The sequence below is a fragment of the Topomyia yanbarensis genome, chromosome 1, assembly GCF_030247195.1.
Source record: "Topomyia yanbarensis strain Yona2022 chromosome 1, ASM3024719v1, whole genome shotgun sequence".
Taxonomy (NCBI): domain Eukaryota; kingdom Metazoa; phylum Arthropoda; class Insecta; order Diptera; family Culicidae; genus Topomyia; species Topomyia yanbarensis.
In genome coordinates this window covers 131,609,632-131,629,902 of record NC_080670.1, presented here as the reverse complement: position 1 = coordinate 131,629,902, position 20,271 = coordinate 131,609,632, and the positions used below count along the sequence as shown (strand labels likewise).

The following is a 20,271-nucleotide window of genomic DNA, read 5'->3' as shown; positions in this document are numbered from 1 at the left end:
AAGTCCTTTTGAAGGCAAAAAACTTAGACGATTTTTGATCAAGTTTATTTTTGCACGGATTTTGCAACTAGCAAGGTTTTTCGCAAAAATATTCTAAGTCCTTTTCAAGCCAAAGACTTAGACGATTTCTCAAGTTTTTTGCACGGATTTCGAAATTAACACGGTTTTAGGCAAACATATTCGAAGTCCTCTTGAAGGCAAAAGACTTAAACGATTTTTGATCTAGTTTTTCACGTCCATGTCCGAATCGATTTTTGGAACGGGATTGTTTAGTGGACGGCAGATATCGATGTTAAGGGCCATTTTGAAAACCAAGATTTGCGACTTCCGGTTCAGTGGAATTCTCTAAAACCGAAGATTGCATATCAAGAAGACTGGCAACTCTGTCCAGAATCCGGAGTCAGTAACAGCAACACCACTTTCGGGTAAAGGTGGTACTTTCCATAGTGATGCACATACATATACATTTTTACATTAAGCTCCCTACCTTTCTCCAATAGAGGCGCTGTAACCTCTGTCGCTTCTCGTTTGTATGGGGGAAGGAAAGAGATATCAGTCTTCTTAATATGTAGTCTTCGCTAAAACCCTATCAATATGGGTATTTTTGAAACGGGATTGATGAGTGGACGTCATTTATCAATGTTTAAGGCCATTTTAAAAACCAAGATGGCGACTTCCGATTCAGTGGAAATCTCTAAAAACACATCAATATGGGTATTTTTGGACCGGTATTGATGAGTGGACGTCAGATATCGATGTTTGGAGCCATTTTCGAAAACCCAAATGGTGACTTCTGGTTCAGTGGAATTCTTTAAACCCCCATTAATATGGGTATTTTTGGACCGGGATTAATGAGTAGACGCCAGGTATAGATGTTTAGAGCCATTTTGAAAACCAAGATGGCGACTTCCGGTTTAGTGGAAATCTCTAAAATCCCACCAATAAGAGAATACCACTGAACCGGAAGTCGCCATCTTGGTTTTCAAAATGGCCCTAAACATCGATATCTGACGTCCACTCAACAATCCTGTTCCAAAAATACTCATATTGATGGGGTTTTAGAGAACTCCACTGAACCGGAAGTCGCCATCTTGGTTTTCAGAAAGGCCACAGACATCGATATCTAGAGTCTACTCGTCCAGCCCGTTCCAAAAATACCCATATTGATTAGGTTTTAGAGAGTTCCGAAGTCGGAGGTCGTCATCGTGATTTTTAAAACGGTCTCAGACATCCATATTTGGCGTCTACTCGTTTATACTGTTCCGAAAACAACCACATTATTGAAATGCAGACCAAAAGAAATTCTCAAGATCCGACTTTTCCAATTCTATAGCTCAATTGATTTTCCGATTACCCATTTCATATACAGGGCAAACCGTGTTCCGAGGCAATCGTTCCATCAACCAGCCCCGCCTTAATGTAATGTTTGTATCAAATGGATTTTAACATTACAATTAGACTTTCGATTCCTTACATGAAGTAAAAAATCGACACGTATTTAGTGTATTTAATTGAATATTATATAATTGATATATAAATTAGAATATATGTATAGAAAAATATACCAGTGTTTCTATTTTACCAATGATACACAGAGAACTTCATGCAGTCTTCGACAGCATATCCATCCATCTGCACCGCACGCATTGGACATACTCGGTCCATCCATCCGACGAATACTCACCAGAAGTATACTCCAGAAAATACATAAAAATCACAGCAGAATAAGAGACCGAAATAGAAAACATGAAAGTTCTGCATGTCTGTTTCTCAGAGGAACAAAAACATGCAGAGCCCACACAGCCCGTACTAGCGTCGCTCACACTCCACCGCGATTCCCATGCACCCCACAGAATACACCTCCAGCAAGCACCCAACGAGTGAACAGGCCGAGTACGCCCAACACACAAATTCTACAGCGGAAAGAACGAGACAGGATAAAAACTGCCATCGATGATCAAATAAAGCTCTCCGTGTAGTGTGCATACGCACTTTTCAGTGGGTTCGTCAGTCTCACTTTTGTAATAGATTGGTAATTCTCAGACTGTCGTTCGCAGCAACAGCGTTCGTACAGAAGCGATGAGCGGCGGGCGCGGAGGTGTATTCGTGGTATTTGTCTCCTCTCTTGACGATTCTTCTGCGAGGAAGAAAAATCTTCGAAAAATGTTTTTTCGAGTCGTCCCACGTCAGAAATAGATTCATTTTCTTTCACGTATCCCATATTGTCCGACGATCCTTTGGTACTTTTTCCCAGCTAATAATCCTTCAAAAAACGTCCCAAAATTACAGGAATTTACGGAAGAGTTTTTCACTTCACACGTGACGAACCTACCCTTCAAATATTGTCGAAGTCTTTTGCCTTCTAAACGACATTTTTGATAAAACTACGAAATCACCCCTTTTCCTAAAGCATAAGCATAAGCATAAGAGATCCCCCGTGGTTGCTACTCCGTTATTGACCAGAACCAATTTAGATTGCAAAATGTTTATTGGAACAACATGCTTGGGAATAACATGGTGAGCCACATTGTGCAATCGATATTGATCCCTGCATGCTAACCAATACCAACGCCGGCCACGTCCGAATGCAGATCTTCTGAGGAAGGAAGGAATGTTAGTCCGATACATGTTGCTACCAAAGAGCGAGGAATTCTCTGCATCTCCACATGAATCACGGGAAGGGGAGATGTGTTAGCAAGTGTGCCAATAGTGTTACCATGTAATAATTGCTCTGGGCAGCCGGCTCCCGAGAATTTGGGAAATTTATCATTTATTGTATTAGTACGATAGGCTGAATAGGCAACTTGAACTCCTGATAGCCGACTATGTGGAGCATTGCTGATATTTTAATAAATCGGTTTCATCCACTTTTCTATCACGCGACGAATTTTTGGTGGTTTCTGCTGTGTCGGTGCTAACTTTACCGGCTGATCGTTTGAATAAAATGCGAAATCTTATGCAACGGGTATTTGTTTGCGATTTACTTTTTGATTGTAGCAGGTACTATTCTTATAGATAGTTGGAATTGCACATGTATAATGGTTCCGCAGCAAAAGGGACTTTTACTAATAATGAACTTGTACATAATTTTATTGATATTGAACTGCAAAAATGTATGAAAACTGTAAATTCAAAGACAATAGTATAATAGAATACGGATTATTAGTAAATAATAGAATGCCGCTTCGGAGCAATCATTTTCGCGCGCGATTTATTTAACTACTGGTTATGTCAAGCAAATACTAGTTAAATATAAAAAATGAGATAGATGACAGCACAACAGGTCTGAATGGAGATATGGTATATGGTATTTGCTGAAATGCTCAAAAAATGTTAGAATATTGGCAGAGTAGCTTTTCGGCAATCGTAATCACGGAAAAGTCAGTTTTGGAAAAACAAGATTTCAAGATAATCAATTTTGAATCTTTGAGTTGCCACTGTTCTTGGTTAACGCGGCGCGCTTCGAAGCGCAGCAACCCCTGATCCATTGCTCGGATCTCTATGGAAATCCAGGAAAATATACTCAAGGAGTCCCACTTTAAAATAAACAAAAAAAATCGATCTGGCATTCGGCAAAAATGCCAAAACATCCTGACTCGTGCGGCAGAAGACAAAGGGTCAAGTCGTTGGGAAACTCCAAGCTTACTGCATGACCCCACTCAACGCCCCTCCAAACTTCTCTCCCCCACATCTCTGCTCCCCTTCCCTGAGCACCATGTCCTCCAATACCGAAAATACCTCACATCTTCCAGTCCCTTGTCAATTGCCGAAATCATCCCTTTTCCTAAAATCGTCTAAGTTTTTTGCATTAAATACAACGCGGTTTTTTGCACGGTTTTCGGAACTAACGCGGTTTTTTACACGGATTTCGCAATAAACACGGTTTGCACGGATTTCGCAATAAACGAGATTTTTTTCACGGTTTTTTACACGGTACGTATCCCTCGTGTAAAAAAAACCTTAGAGTGTTTGCTTATATACTTTTTATTATTTATACGGTTAAGTTCAACTTTAATTTGTTTTCCGGACATGAAAAGGTCGATAATAGCACAATTTTCATTATAATGACGCATCATTCTATTGATGTGGCTATTTTTGCATAGTTTGTCCTAAAAGATTGTCCTTGGAATAAATTACGAGTTCTTAGTTGACGGCTATGAACATAAAATTTAATTTTAATTGTACACGTTGAGAAATAATGTCGTTGATAATGCAAAGCATGGCACATTCGCTGCGTTCGATGAGTGTTTGTATGTTAACGCGTATGCAACGTGCTTTATACGATGGAAGAGGAAATGTCGTTCAGTTTAGTTTACGAAGTGCTTACAAAAGAAATTGTTTTTAGACTGATTCGATGCGTTCTTCGTACAGGACAGTGTATAGATTCCATACTACGCTGCAATATTGCAAAACTGGCCTGATATCTGATTGTATAATGATTTGATTGTGTAGGGGTCTTCAAAATTATACCTGAACCCTTTAATAAAGCCCAGCATACTATTTGCTTTATTTATTTTTGTATTGTAACGTTCCACAAATGTGAGCTTGGAGTATAAAATTACGCCTAAGTCTCGTACAATCAGGAATGCGAACGGTACCGGTAAACTACATTTTTTCCGGTACATTTACATTTGCACAAACAGTACAGCCGGCTACAGCGACGCATCACTACTGCTCTTGCCAGAACGGTAGCCAAACCGAGTATACTTTTCCGCACAGCAGTAAAATACATTTTTGTTTTGCTGCTGTACTCCGACTGCTCAGTGAGAGTGGGGCGTAGTAAATTTTGTTCTTTTGTTTTGGAATACTTTAGCGTCTTTGATATTTCCTATCTCCATGACAAGATTCATGTCGTCTGCAATATATATTTCGCATACACCGAAAACGAATCTTTGGGAGTGAACTGCATCGGTTTTTTAGCTCTCGAACTGTGAGCGAAAAGCTCCCAAATGATGCATTAGTGTTCAACCAACCTCATACTTGTGCAATACAATATCATTCCTCATAGCTACATGCTGTTGTCTACACAGTGCAGAGATAGCTGCTGCAATGATAAGAAGAAGCTTATTCGAACTACTACTGATCATGTGTCGTTGTGACTTAAGGTCTAAATAGGCGTTTTAGCAAGCATATGTTTCTCGGTTCTAGTCCTGATGTTACCGTTAATCTTTATTTTTTCTATTAAGGCTTAGTTCCGAACACATACATACAAACGAAATATTAATAAACAGCGGGAAAATGGTACAATGCTGATGCTGAAATACCGACGCGGCGGCGGGGAGCCAAACAAAATAATCTCACTCATCATTAGTGTGAAGCTTATATATATGCCATTTTACTACTCAATGAGTGTATGTCGTCGTGGTACGGGTAGCAAAGAGGTTTGTTTAGCAAATAGAAGTTTGTCGGCTCTACTCCTAGATTTCTAATGCAGGATTTTTTTCACTAGAAGTTTCAGATCATGAGCTATTTATAGCAGCGGACAAAAGAATGATACAAAACAAAATGCAGTGCAGCATCAATGACAATGAGATTGCTTGTAGTTGTCGGGTGGGGGGAAAGTAAGGTGTAGAAGAAAGATACAAAACCAAATACTAACAAAGTTTGTTTGTGTGTGTGTGTCATCGATTTTTTTCGTGAGCGTTGCGCTCATCTCGAATTGTGCGCAAACAGCTCAATGTTCAAAAAGGATTCCTTTGGGGAATGAGATCGTGAGCCTAAAAACAGAAAATCTGAGCGCGCCGTTTTGGGTGTATAAGCACTTTTAGATGTTTGACTATAAGGGTAATGTCATTTACGTACAAAATAAAAAGAAGAGGGCCTAAGTGGGAACCCTAGGGTACGCCAGAGGTGACACTAATTGGTTAGAGAGTATATTGTGAAAGCGAACTGTTTGTTCATGTTTCGTTAAATATGATTCGAGCCATTTCAAAAGTTTATTTTCCATGCCATATTTTTGCAGTTTGAAGAGTAATAAAGGTATGTCAATACGGTCGAATCCTTTACTAAAGTCTGTGTAGAGAGTTTTTACATGGTTGCCATTGCCCTTTGCATTTAGAGTTATAAATTCTAAAAGGTTTGATGTTGTTGAGCGGCCTTTATAGAAGCCAGGCTTGTTATTTGATTTGCTGAAATATTTTGTCATTTACCAATTTTTCGAATAATTTGGAATGCATGAGATAATGGCAATCCCTCGATGGTTTCGGATGTCCGATTTAGTGCCTGATTTAAATATTGGCACGAAAAAGGATGATTACCATATTTCTGGGAATGTTTTCAGTGACATGTTGAAAATATGTAGTAATGGTAGAGTAAGTTCTTCTGCTAGATTTTTTAAATATACTGGTGCAATTCAGTCAGGTCCAGGCCCTTTTGATGCGTCTAGGTTTTTTAGTGCAGTGATAATTTCGTGTTCAGATAGTTCGTGGACGGAAATGTCATTTGGAAATTTAGGTATAAATGAAAAGTAATCGCGGTCGCGTTCTGTTTCGGAATATGAAGAATAGGGTAATTTTGGGAGAAATGCCGCGTCGGGTGAGATGCCGCGTCGGGTGAGATGCCGCACTTTCTATATCTCGTATATAGCGTCACTTTTATACGGTAATATGATATTGAGTAAAACCAAGTCAAGTGATCCTCAAATTTTTCGCAAAATCGCCGATTTTCATGAGATATGTTTTATTGTATAGGGATTATGGTAAATAGTTTTTGGTATAAATATTTCGTTAAAACTCCTTTTTTCCTTTGAGATATTAACCCTTGAACTTTATTGCATGATAAAATTTTAAATTTTATATCTCAAAACCTACTGAAGATAATTGAATGAATTTTTGTACACTTATGGAATGATATTTACACTATCTCATAAAAATAATTTTACAATATAATTATGTGAATAACGGTACTTTTCATCTACTTAAAAATTTCAGTTGTATTTTTTCTTGTGTTCTTCACGCTAAAAAATTTCAAAAGGTATGTCAAATTACGCGTCAATCTCTCACCTTCAATAATCTGTATTATTAATTTTTCATTTTTGTTTCTATCGAGAGTTATGGATGATTTTGTAACGGTGAAATTTTGAAATTCAGCTGAAGACCCCTAACCACAAGAACATCAACGGTAACTAAAAAACTTTTGTTCACCATTTTTCAGTTTGTGACCATGGTGTGGCGTCTCACCCGCACATGCGGCCCAAGGAAGCAAAATGCCTACCTTTTCTGCGGCTGTATTTTTCCTGCCTACATTCTCATTTCTCTTTCGACGCTGCTGTCGTTCGCTAGTGCAGGACGTCCAGCGCTGTACGGCAGGCTTTAAGCAAAGCAGTAACATGACAAAAAATACTGCCCCCAGTACAGCCACCAGACACGAGCGGTACAGCTTCTCTTTCCTTATTTTACACTTTTTAATATTTTTAATCTATTCAATATTTTTAATCACAAACGACGACAATGAATGCGGTTAGTTTACGCCACGACCGGCATTAACGCTTTCGTGAGGGGAGTGGGCGTAGCGTATTGGTAAATCGATTGCCTTGTACGCAGCGCACCTGGGTTCGAGTCCCGACCCCGCACATAGGGTTAGAAATTTTTCCTAAGAGATTTTTCTAACCCGAAGAGGCGAATGACCTTAAGGTTAAAACCTCTATAATTGAAATAAAAAAAAAAAAAAAAAAAACGCTTTCGTGTGCGGGCCTCTCCCTTTGACTATGCAGAGAAAAGTGTACAAAGCGAGAGAACAAACATTACTACGCCACACTCTCACCGAGCAGTCGGAGTACAGCAGCAAAACAAAATGTATTCTACTGCTGTACGGGAAAATGTACTCGGTTTGGCTACCGTTCTGGCAAGAGCTGTAGTGATACGTCGCTGTAGCGAGCTGTACGGCTTGTGCAAATGTAAATATACCGAAATCTCCCGCAATGATCTTTTTTTTTAAATGTTCATGGAAATTTGATGATTTTTTTTCATGACAAAAACCATTTAACAGTATTTTAGCAACTTGTCGCAATTGATAAAAATGATTTCATCAAATATTGAATGATTTACTTTGAAGCAGGATCGCTTTTAAGAAATGTGCGGCATCTCACCCCAAATTACCCTACACTTCTTGAAAGAATTTTCCAAATAAATTGCAGATTTCAGTTTGTTATTGCCTGCATGTCCGTTAAAATGCATTTGGGATGGAAAGTTGCTACTTTTCAATTTCGTTTTCACGTAATTGAAAAATAAAAGGGTTGTGTGCAGGACACGACCACGGTGACATTAAAAATGTAGCTTTTTTCAAGAGCGTGCAAATGAATTTTATCTATCACACATATCGACTCACGTTCTTGTTCACTCGCCTGTTTTCATATGTTACAATTTGCTATATACCCTCCCCATCAAAACATAATTTATTGAAGGTCTTTTAACGGTAATCTATTAATTAATCAAGTATCTCACTAGGTGATTGGCATTATTTGGCTGATCCATCTAATAAAAATAGGCTGGTCTGTCCAGAAAATATAATCAAAAGAAAAGTTCCATAATGAGAGCTGTGATGAGGAAGCCCACGCCCGCCAACGGAAATATACAGATTCTCCATGAAATATGAAATTTCATTTTCCATTTAAATTTTCAATAATGTACTAATGAACTTAAGTAAACAATCTTAAGGTTAAGTATTTCTTGATCGATTAGTGGTTGAACAAATGAAATTATTTGCAAAATTACATTGTTATACAACGTTCGCACTACCAGTTACAACGGGGTTTTATGCTATCTTGGTGACATTTTTCTTGTTGCTAATTATTAAAACGTGTTATAACTCTGTAGTGTAAACATTGTATTATTAAACCAATTCTGCAGCGTTTTATGTTATATAGGTGTTTTATGTGGTAATAGGACTGACATAATTATATCTTCAGTACAGCGGTTTGTTTCATAATTTAAAACAGATTTATTTTAAAATTTAAATTAGTATACCCAACCGTTCTATTTGTTGTATACTTTAAAACGCAATTAGAACTGTATTTTAAATACATAGGGTAGGACAGATATTCTGACTGGATAAACTGGGAAAACAATTTTAAGTCCAGTAACGCTTAAGACATGGCTTGAATTTGAATCGAAAAAGAACACCCGCTTAAACTGCTGCTGGGACGGTAAGTTCTGTTTTAAAATTTTCCGTTGTGTGCAGTACGAAACAAAAGTGTTTGAAATTAGAAAACAAAAAGTTCTGCTGGGAATGTGATTGTTTCCGATGCAATTACACTCAGATTTTTCACGCAGGGGATACAGGCCGTGTAAATGAAAACCGCGTAAATTTAAAAAAAACGCGTTAATGAAAACCGCGTAAATTTCAAAATCCGCGTAAAAAAACCTGAGTGTACTCTCCTATATAAAATACTACGCTGCTGAACAGTGCAATAACTACAGAAGCACGTTGTCAGATGCCTTACTCATAAAAAACATATAACCGAAATATGAAACATGAAAACCAATAGGCTCTTTACCCTACGCAGCTACAAAGCGCCGTAAACATGGATTAACAAGTTACAACGCACTCATAAAAATAAATATATTTCTCGAGTACTTTTTCAAATGGACGTAAGTAACAATGAGAGATTCTCTTTGAGGTCTTTCTCTTCTGTTCATTACTCGGCCATTTCAACATTTACTACTCTACTCTTTGCATAATATTGTAGTAAAAACCGTCGGCTTTCGATATGTACTGGAAAATTAGTACAAAGTGTTGTAATGACGTCGTAATAAACGAAAGAGAAAGTAAACAAAGAGAGGCTCTCAATGTTACTTACGTCCATTTGAAAAAGTACTCGAGATTTTTTTCAAACGCAGCACTCTTAAGCAGCACACACCGTATTGAATTTAATCCAAACCACCCCACCCACCCACTTTGCAAATCATTCTGTGACACCGTGCTGGTACCCGAAAAATCCGCACACGGCCACCGCTGCCGAAAATGCATAGCGTCTGCCGCTTAGTGTAGTGCCCAGACGCTGCAGCCATGATCTTACCCGTTCGACATAAGAACAAAAACTGATTCAAGCGTGTACGCGTCACCTCTATTTATAAACTAACCGTATATGGTTTAGTCACTTAGGTGCGAGTGTGTGCGAATGCCAACGTTGCCGAAAATCGATAGCGCTTATTGCATCGCCCGGAGAAGATGTTCGTATGGGATAAGTAAGAGCAACAACTGATTTAAACGGACATGCGTTGCTTCTATTTATGACTTAACCTACCCTCTAATGGCGGCTGTGTCTGAGAAATCTGCCTCACGAATGGTAATTTTCCCGTTTTTCATGAACTTTTTAATTTTACTAATTTTTAAAAGTCTACTTTTATTGGGGAGATATTAAATTATTACCAATATTTAAGTTAGGTGTTTCTGAATCGGTTGGTGCACGAATGATTAAAATCTATCTAGTAATATCGGAGTTATAAGCGTGCAAACCTTACATAGTTTCGTTACATGGGAGATAGTTTAGATTTTAGAATGACACCTAGCCCCAGATAGCGGAGTAAAACATTTTTAATGTCAAAAATTCTTTGGACAAGTCTTGATTTCCTTCTCGATTTTACGATTATATTTTTCATGAGCAGTGTTAATGGTTATGTCGAGTTGGGAGCAAATGCCCAAATAATTTTGTCGATTTTCTATGCTGTGTTCTTTCTTGTAAATTTTATGTGCCTTTTGGTTTTTATTTCTTAGGTTTCTCAGATGTTGGTTGAACCACACAGGCTGTTGACGGCCATGAGTTCTACCTATTCTTTTTACTGGTACTGTTTCAGAGATTAAATTCGTTACAATTAAATAGAATTTGGCCACTGCTTGTTGACATTTCCTCCAATATTCAATACAGTTTGCCAATTTATTCTACATAGTCTACGTTTAACTTCTTCGAAGTCGGTTTTATGGAATTCCGGAACATTCTCATACTCCAAGTCGTTCGGGGAACGGTTTTGATGAATGAATATTGATTATTCGATTGCTGTGTGAAATACTTCATTTGTCCATAATGGACTTAAAGATGCATGAACATAGAAGTCTTCAGTGCAGTTCGTGAATTTTACATGGTTGATTTGGAGCAGGCCAAATTCTGATATTTTGTCAAATAAGAATTAAAGTGTTTCATTTTCGCCTACGACTGGGAGTAAGATAGACTGGATAGCCCGGTGACTTCCCTGACTTTGGCAGCAACATCCGCTTCTTTACCTTCCTCATTTCGGGGTAATTGCCATCATCTTGAGACTTCAGCAGTAGCATCCTGAACATGTGCGGATATGCCAGGATCGCAGCTTTTAGCGCAACGGATGGTATTCCGTCCAGACCGGGTTTTCTTTGAGTTTAATCACATCGATGCTTCTTTGAGCTTGTCGTTAGTCTAGTTAGTGGAAATTGGCTTGCTAAGCTTGATCTCCCGTTTTAATGAGTCCCTATCTTCTCGAAACGTAGCTTGCGCTCCTCACTTACTCTCCGATCTTGCGCGCTGAGCCCGCCTTCAGGCTCTAAGACAAGCAGCGTGTAGCGTGCTGAGCTATTTATTTAACCAGTAAGCTGCACGCCGTTTACTGCATGACTCCAGTTTTCGTGGCATTGTAACGTCGCAATCATTTTTGTTAGATCTGCCGCATCAACGCACTTGATTCCACTGTTCGCCGAAGTGACTCAACAAAGAGGTTTTTGTTAAAGACTTTCGACTTCCACTTTATCTTGACGGTCATCTTTTTCTGTGCTGCAGCAGGGTTCCATTAGCCGATGCGGTAGCGAATCGCCTGGTGGTCGCTATGGGGCTACTTCGCGCACACTCTCCAGTCCATGTTCGTCATCAGTCAAGGACTACAGAATGTGGCGAAATTTCTCTCGGAACCGATATCCGTTTCGTGAACCAATAAGCTCTCTGTTTTGTCACGATACCAGGAGCCATTAACCTGTTCGCTTCTCCGCGATCTACTCGTTGTAGTCCTCGGCGGTTGAGCTAGCCTCCATAACGAGCCGGCACGTAGGTGTCGAGGTTTGCAGCCAATTTTCACCATAAGGAAATATTCTCACAAGATAACTTTTGCAAATGAAACATTGAGAATTCCATTTAAAATATAATGCATATTTTTGTAGAACTTGTTAATTTTTTTTTAAAATGGGGATCCGGCAGCACTGTCGAATCGCTTGAAAGTGACTTTATGTTCGTCCGATGGTTTTCAAAATTTGCCGTGACATATAGTAACATATAGTGACAGGAAATCGACGTTCATCGCTTAGTAGGTCGTTTTTCCTTATGTGTTATTAAAATATCGCGAGAAAAGTGTAATTTGACGTAGTGATTTTATGGTCACATCCTAATTATTTTGCTATGTACGTGGGCGAATCTAGCCACAAAAAATACACCCACTTAGCATCCACAGCGCCATCTGAATATGACTAGTTGACGCAACGATTTCACTTATTGTGGATGTAGGAGAATTCTTTGCAGAAATGCCATCAATCAACGAATTTAGAGCAACACGCTGGTGAGATCGTTTTGTGTTGTTCTTCAATTATATGTTTTACCTTATTGTAAATATGTGCCATAATCAAAAATATTATTTTTCATTCTGGAAGTGCGAATACAGTGCACATATCAAATTGATTCGTGGATGTTCGCGCGGGGCTTATTGTATATGAAGACGGCCTCAGAATGTACGTGTAGGAATGTGCATGCTTGAAATGGATCGTTGGATGTACAGTAGAGCTATCGCCTTCCATCTCCAGGACTAAACATGTGTACATCTATGGATAATACACAATTTATCAATAAATAGATGCAGACGAGTTTCTTCCATAAAAAAACTGTCGATCAGTGGGAGATGGATTGTAAAAACACACACAAATGTAATTTTTTTTAAATTTCTTCAAAATATTTCGGGAGGGCGTGGGAGGTTGTCACTACCTCCACCCTGCTGCTATGCCACTGAATACAAGTTTCCAACGAGGAACTCGTCGAATTGGTAATAAATTTAAAGGTGAAGAAAGTATCCAATCCAGATGGAATCCCCAACATTGCATTGTGCAGAAAAATGTTTCAATAACTTCCCTAACAAATGGAACATTCAGAAGTTAGTGCTGCTGCCTAAACCAGGTAAGCCCCCCGAGGATCCATCGTCGTATAGACCAATATGCCTGCTGGATACGCTCGGTAAACCCTTGCTGAGGATTGTCTTTAATAGGCTGACAACAACGAAATACCAGTTTGGATTCCGAAGGCTAATTCTACGGAGAGCGTTATTCTGAGCGCCATCGAGGGAGACGATATGGAATAGAAAAGAAGAAATAGATACTGTGCCGTGAGCAGTCTCTCAGGTAACTATGCTACACGTTAGACTGGACGCGAGTTATTAGACAAAAATTCAATATAGCCATATCAACGAGCGCCGGGCTGAAAAAGTTTCCTTTTAACTTGACAAGAACACCTGTAAAATTTGAGACCGATCCAAGTAAAATTAATGGACCCGAAAATGAATTGAAGTGAAGGCAATTTTATTTAATTTTTTTCGCTCTTTTCCTTATATAGGGTGATGTGCCTATTATGGCAGTAGAGCCTATTGTGACCCTATTTCGTACCCCTTGGTTTCGAACCAAGCATATGAGATAATGACAATATCGATTTGGCTAAAACAGGTGTGCAAAAAAGCTCAAGTTATATTCTTTATTTGTTGTGCACATACGTATTCAGAACTATCCACTAAATCCAACTTTTAATTAAAACAAAATCACCTTATTGAAATATCTGCTGATCCGCCTCACTCGCGTAGTGAACCGAAACAGGACGCAACGGCGCTTAGCAAAATAAAGCTTTCGAGCCAGCATTTACCGCCTCATATCTCGTTATTCCGGCACAAATATATTAAATATTGCACTGATACATACCTTTATTTTAGCTGGAGAACCTTTTTACGATTATTTCGCTTTAAAAGCACTCGTCAAACACTAGAATAGGCCTAGTGTTATAATAGGATAAAACTAAATACGGGGGTTCCTATTATTGGCATGTTTTGCTGATACACTACCACAATCAAAACCAACTTTTTGCATCCATCATACAGAAAAGAATCACCAGTGCGGCCAAACCAAAACATGAACTTGAAAACATAATGTTATGCAATTTCAGGTATAAGTAATCAATTATTTCAAGTTATTCAACTAATTGTTGATCGCAGATATTTTATTTTCATCTGCACATACAATTTGGATCGGGAGGAAGTAATGTGTGATGTGAACTTTATATTCCAGTTGTTAACTTTCGCATGGTTATTTCCTGCATGCGCAGTTCTGGGCGCTCTTCTACTAACAGCTGATGAGTTTCTTTCGTGTGCGTAATGTTTACGTTTGTTTTGATCGGCTGAAAAAAGCAGAATAATTCGTTTTACAAATCACGCGTTGGCGTCCATGATCTGGATACCTAGTTAGAATCGACGCAAATGAAATATGAGGCATTGCGTTTCAACTAGATTGTTTTTCGATGAGGTGGAAATCGGCACACCCATAAGGCGATAATTGGAACGTTCAGGTGGGAATAGATGCACAGAATAGAACATTTATTTTCATTTATGCTGAAAATTGAGACAATTCTGCCAAATAAGCTTTATACAGATGTTTAAGAAACAGTACACTGATACTTTATTCTGAAAAGGTTATAGGTAATATGGCTTCTTTTTAAGTTATTCAAAAAACAGTGCGACCCTCTCCATAATGGTGCCAAAATAGGCTCATCACCCTAAATTATTTTAAAACCAATAATATTAATATCAAATTGCATATATAATGCTTTTATTCATGCGAGAAGCAAATTACAAAATTTCTTTTTGTAATTTCTAATCATTTCCAACCAGGGGCGGCAATCCTATGTTGATGTAGAGACGTAGAAAGTAGTCAACATATGGTGGGCTCTGCCGCTTCTGGGCCCATGCCTCCCATGCTCTTGCATTGGGTTGTTTTAATTTGAACAAAGGGAGATGTTGGCTTGAATCAAGGGCGAATGACCGACCAGGTTAAAGCCCCAATAAATATGCAATACAATGTTGGCTTGAAAAAATGGCCACCTAGCAGAAGGCTGTGCCTAACTTATTTGCGTGAAGTGGGTTATAAAGATTGGAAATCCTCCAAACTCCTTCTCTAGGACGAATTATCAACAGCATTTGAGTCGATATATTGATATACATCCTATTCTTGCAGCAAATTCCAAGCTGGAAGCATCTAGTTCCCCGGACCTCGGTGGCGTTCGCTCGATTTTTGTTATAAAGTGCATCAGAGGGCTTCTTGAACCTCTTCGTCCAGTCTTCGTGCTATCACTCACTACTGGAACATTCCTTTCCTGCTGGAAAGCAGCACTCATGTTTCCAGTTCACAAAAAGGAAACAAATCGAACATTGATAATTATCGGGGAATCTCGTGTTTAAGTTCCGTATCAAATCGACAACGACCAACTTGCTCTCGTTCACATCTTATGCACTGGATGGATTCGCTAACGGATTGCAAACCGATTACATGGATCTATTTGCGGCCTTCGACAAAATCAAACCATGGTATCGCAATAGCGATGCTGAACAAACTTGGTATTCACGGACAACTTCTGCGCTGGTTTCGTTCCTACCTCGATGGAAGGCACCTCCAAATCAGCATTAAGGGCTGTCTATCTGCACCATTGTTCGCTGCATCCGGTACCCCACAAGAAAGCTATCTCATTATAGGTCAGATGAAGAAAGAAGTTTAAATAAATAAATAATAAATAAATAATAAATCTCGGACCAGTAATATTCCTCCTCTACTTTAATGACGTCAATATCACATTACAAGGTCCTCGCCTTTCTTTCGCCGATGACATTAAAATATTTCGACAAATACAGGATAAAACCGATGCCGAGTTTCTTAAGGGTGAATTGGAGAGCTTTTATACGTGGTGTGATCTAAACAGAATGGCTTTAAACCCGAGTGAATGCTCCATCGCTACGTTCACGCTGAAACGCCATCCGACTCAGTTTAACTACAATTTCTTCGACTCAAGCATTCCAAGACGCTCTCACGTCAAGGATCTTGGAGTCATTATGGATTCGGTACCAGAGTTCAAACGATATACATACTTCGTACATTCGATAAGGCATTAAGACAACTTGGGCTCATCTTCCGATACTGTTTAAAATCACTTTTTTTTCCTTTTTTATAAACGAATAATAATTGTTCTGTTGCTTGGAATCCGCACTACCAGAAGGACGATAACAGAATCGAAGCCTTCCCGCCAGTTCAGACTCTTTGCACTACAACATCTTCCTCGGTAAAACTGATTTCAGCTGCCGACTTACGAAAACCGGTTAATACAACTCGATACTCTAGGTATCCGGAGGGTTAGCAATCGATCCCTGTTCGTCTGGGACTTACTGTCTTCCGGGGTGGATTGCCCTACAATCCTCGGCCGCATGGTTCTTCAAGCTCGCGTTCGATTTCTGCGCAATCACTCTCTTCTGCGAGTTCCGTTCAGGAGACCAACTATGGTCACCAGCGCGCTGTTACCGGACTCCAGCGTTTTTTAACAGTATAGCGACGGCCTTTGACTTTAACCGGATGAGGAATTCGAGTACAGCTAAAATATTATCTATTCTGAAATGGAATTAGTTTAAGCAACTACCATTAGGGCCAAGGGTTGTTGAAGGTACAAAAAATAAAAATAAATAACAATAAATATATTTCTTTGTTAAAATTAAAACAAACCGAGGCAAGACCTAGTAACAATTGAGGTTTTATGGTAGTTTTGTAGCCCCTGATAAAACTTAGATTGCACTTGTAGCGTGCTATAAAACTTCAATTGTTACTTGGGATGGGAGGCATGGGCATAGAAGTGGCTGAGCACACCATATGTTAACTACTGTCAACGTCTGTACGTCAATATATGGATGCCATGTTAAATGATCGAACCCGCGTGAAATTTAAATTTTGTAATTTATTTCTCGCATTAATAAAAATATTATATATGCAATTTCATATTAATTTAAGTAGTTTTAAAATAGTTATAAGGATATAAGGAAAAAAGCGAAAAACGCAAAATTTAAAAAAATTGCCTATCCATCCAAGTATCAACTATCCATTTTCGGGTCCATTAATTTTTCTTTGATCGGTTTCAAATTTTACAGGTGGTTTTTGTAGGTTAAAAGGAAACTTTTTCAGCCCGGCGCTCTTCGAGATCGAGAGATTTTGCAAAAATGGCTAGGCTACTACACGTATATGTTCGAAGGTGGGCCGGACAACTGCACCGTTTCAAATAGTGTTGCAAGCTTTTCAGATCTCCAAACCACTCGACACATAGTGCAGCGTCCTAATGGAACTAGTATAGACGCCCACTGCAATATGAATGACTAACTCACCATGTACTATCATTACATAAGTGGAATTATAAGTGGAATTAATTTATATATTACCGTTTATTCGCTGGCCTATTCTGACGAAGTGTTTGACATATATGCATTCACTGAAACCTGGCTGCCACATTGTCTAGTCAACTGTTTACCAATAACTATAATGTGTACCGCCAAGATCGTTTTCCCTATAACAGCGCTAAACGCTGCGGAGCAAGTGTACTCTTAGCCGTCCGCTCCTGCCATAAAATCCGTTTAATCAGCCCTCCCGGTTGCTCGGGTGTAGGGGCAGCCATCAGTTTTCCAAATCATACACTTTATATTTGCGTAATTTACATCCCGCCCAACCGCACCAACGACTCCGAGCTTGTTAGTAAGCACACGCGCTCTGTGTCCTGGTTTTGATCTGTAGTGCAAGCAAATGATAACACAAATGGGGACTTTAACTTCAGCGGTATCGCATATGGTAATCCCATTCGTCTGCCCACTATTATGCTTCAGTTAGTCAGTCAAATATTGGACCTTCGGTCACCCAGTTGTTGGACGACTATTGCACTGCCGGTTTAGTTCAATTGAGCTGAATTGTGAACGGAAAGTACAGTATCTTGGACCTCTGCTTCACAAGCAACGTAATAGTAATCTCTCTCTCTCTCTCTCTCTCTCTCTCTCTCTCTCTCTCTCTCTCTCTTTCTCTCTCTCTCCCTCTCTCTCTCTTGAAAGCTCCCGTTCTTTTTGTGAAAAACTGTGTCCACAATCTACCGTTGCTTGTCAATGTTGTAAATATTCTTCACCAAACTACTTCATTCGTTCATCTTGAATGCGATATTTGTTGTGCTATTCATCCATGCCTCAAATAACGCCACCCAGTTCGCCACACGGGGACACCGAATCCCCGAGAATGAATAATACAAACAAACTAATAATAATAATATTCTTCGTTTAGGATTCTTCGTTCTTCATTCCTTCCGCATTACGTCCTAGAAAAACAAATTTCTTGTTCATTGCTGGAAGGGTCGGTTTCTTGACCGAAGTTGTACTTGTTAGATATGTTTGAAATTACTATAAAGAACAATAAGCATGAGTAGTACATAATGATTGCTTGATGATATTTTTTGGTTAATGATCACAGTCGAAATGGAAGCGGAACAAATCAATTACTTTTGAAAATCTGCGGATGTCTCGCGGGTGAATATCAAATCAACACAATGTTTCCTATTATGAATCCACTAGTATTTGAATCATAATGGTCAAGGTAATCGAAATTCTCCTTCATGTTTTCAGTTCACAAAAAAGGTGATAAAAAGGAAGTTGACAACTACCGCGGCATTACAATGCTAAGCGCAGTTTCTAAGCTATTTGAAATGACTATGTGGGAGCCCAGCTTCAGCCACTACAAACAGTATATCTCCGAGACTCAGCATGGATTTATGCCGAAACGTTCAACTTCTACGAATCTTCTGTCGTTCACAACATATGTGACAGATGCCTTGTCTGACAGCCTTCAAACTGACGTTATTTACACGGACCTTTCAGCTGCATTTGACAAGATTAATCACGCTATTGCAGTGGCAAAGTTGGATGGACTTGGATTTGGTACTAATATTCTCCGCGGGATGCAATCATATCTCAGTAATCGTCGTCTGGCAGTCAAGATAGGTGATTGTGTATCCAAAGAGTTCTTCGCTTCATCCGACATTCCGCAAGGCAGCCATCTCGGTCCATTGATTTTTCTTCTGTATTTCAACGACGTCAACTTTTGCTTAGAAGAACCACGGTTATCTTTCGCTGACGACCTCAAGTTATACCACAGAATCCGGAATACTAATGATGCAGCTTTCCTTCAACGCCAACCGGTAACCTTTGAGGAATGGTGCGGAATCAACCGAATGACCCTAAATCCCATGAAATGCACGGTCATTACGTTCTAGAGAAAAAAAACCCCAATTCGTTTTGAATACTGTCTAGCAGAATCCACGATTGACAGAGCGAATTGTGCCAAAAATCTTGAAGTTTTTCTCGATGAACAACTGACGTTTAAGCAGCATATCAGCTACATTGTCGCAAAGGCATCGTGCTGCTTGGGGTTCGTTATGAGAACATCTAAGCACTTTTCAGATATTTACTGCTTGAAATCTCTTTACTGCTCACTCGTTCGTTCAACACTGGAATATTGTTCAGTTGTGTGGAATCCTCATTATCTCAACGGTGTCCATAGAATCGAGACAGTACATATTTGTTCGGTTTGTCCTTCGTCGATTGCCCCTCACCAGCTGTCAAGTTACGAAAGTCGTGGTTTGCTTATTGAACTCGACACATTGCAAGTGCGGCGGGACCTATCCCGTGCTATGACATTTTCGGCTATTTTGCACGATCGAATCGAATGTCCCGAGCGCCTTAGTGCGATAAATTTGAACGTTCGCCTTGGTTCTCTTCGCAATAATATATTCCTCCGGTACGAAGAGGTACGCCGGACTAACTATGGAGTTAACGGTGCCATCATTGGTTTGCAGCGGACTTTCAACAGAGTGTCATCCGAGTTTGACCTTCACATTCCACGTTGCAGATTACAATCTGATTTTTTAAATATATTAAGAAATTATCATTAGGACCACACTGTGTCTGTTGATATTAACTATAAATAAATACATAAATAAATAAATAAATAAATAAATAAATAAATAAATAAATAAATAAATAAATAAATAAATAAATAAATGAATAAATAAAAAAAATAAATAAATAAATAAATAAATGAATAAATAAAAAGGAAAATTAAAAAAAAAACAATTTGGAATATAATTTTTGGAGTGAGCTGTCATAAAAAAGTTTGTTCGTGATCTAAGTGTCACCCATAGGCGTATTCTGATCAGTAGCGTGTAGCAACATGATA

The 20,271-nt window shown here is 39.0% G+C and overlaps 1 protein-coding gene across 14 annotated transcripts in view; it reads right to left on the bottom strand.

Moving 5' to 3' along the window:
• Positions 1 to 20,271, bottom strand: part of LOC131694307 (teneurin-a) — a 1,511,233-nt gene that overhangs the window by 375,506 nt on the left and 1,115,456 nt on the right. The gene's annotated exons all lie outside the window — the stretch shown is intronic.